Here is a 1,290-nt window from a genome sequence, read left to right as displayed (position 1 = left end):
GTTATGGAAGAGGGAATGTAACAGGGCGTGTCTGACCTCCCATTAGGAAGTCAGTTTTTAAGGTTACCCTGGGGTCTCCTTAACGGAGAGGGAGTTCATTCAATCAATTTCAGGGCTTAAGATTTTTTTAATTTTTATTTTTCGTGGGGAATAAAGGATACAAGAAGAACACAGATGAGAGAGCAACTCGGTCTGGTTGAGCAAAGAAGGCTTCCTGAAAGAGGAAACATCCAAGTAAACGATAAATAAGAGAAAAAACATTTAAGGCAGAAGAAAGAAGCATCAGCAAAGGGCCTGGTGGGAGACATAACGATTTCATGGAGTTGCTAACATCTGAAATCTTCTACCCTATCTCCTAGCTCTAAGGGAACGAGCCGCGTTCCCCGTGCTTCCTGGTTCAGGCCACGCTCCACACTGGGACTACAATTCCCATAGCTTAGAAGCGTGAGAGCAGTGCAGACTGGGGTGGAATGAAGGAAGCCTCCCTGGGGGAAGGGTATTTGAGTTGAGCTTTGAAGGATACAAGAAAAATGTTTTTTTCTTTCTGAGCCCTTACTCTGGGGCCAGACACTTTCACATCCACTCCCCAGCATACAGTGGGTGATCTGTAAATACATGTTGAATGAATAAATTACCCATCATAGTCATTCCCAGCATAAAGAAAAGGAAAAAGAGAAATGAGGTGACTTTTCTAAGTTCATTAGCCTGAAACCTTGGAGTTATCTCTATACTCCCCTTCCCCTATTACCCATATTCAATTATTTCTATGTCCTGTAGATTACACCTCCTAACAAGTCTCAAATCCACCTACTTCCTTCCAAGTCTTCAGGTACCATCCAGGCCACCATCACCCCTCATCGTGAGACTGCAGAGCCACCCCCTTGCTGGTCTCTGGCTTCTACTCTGGTCTCCCAAACCTATTCTCCACAAGGGAGCCAGAGGGGCCTTTCTGAAGTACAAATCTGATCACAGCACCCAGTGTGCTTGGAGCCCTCCAGTGGCTTCCATTTCACCTAGGAGGAAGTCCAACCTCCTGACCATAGCCAAGCGGCCTGCTCAATTTGCCTCTTTTATGTTTCCTGAACATGCCTCAGGGTCTTTGTTCTGTTGTTCCCTCTTTTCTCCTCATTATTTCTGCTTTACCTCCTAGTGTGCCTTCCTGTACTGTGGAGGTTGGAAAGCAGAAACTGTATTTGCAGCTCCTGTGCAGCTATATATATATTTTTTTTATGCACAGTAAGTTCTCCAGTAGATGCTGTCATGTGAGATTTAGAAGGCTCTGTTTTCTTT

This window comes from Mandrillus leucophaeus, unplaced genomic scaffold, assembly GCF_000951045.1.
Source record: "Mandrillus leucophaeus isolate KB7577 unplaced genomic scaffold, Mleu.le_1.0 Scaffold252, whole genome shotgun sequence".
NCBI classification, from domain to species: domain Eukaryota; kingdom Metazoa; phylum Chordata; class Mammalia; order Primates; family Cercopithecidae; genus Mandrillus; species Mandrillus leucophaeus.
Note: the sequence above shows the minus strand (reverse complement) of the source record.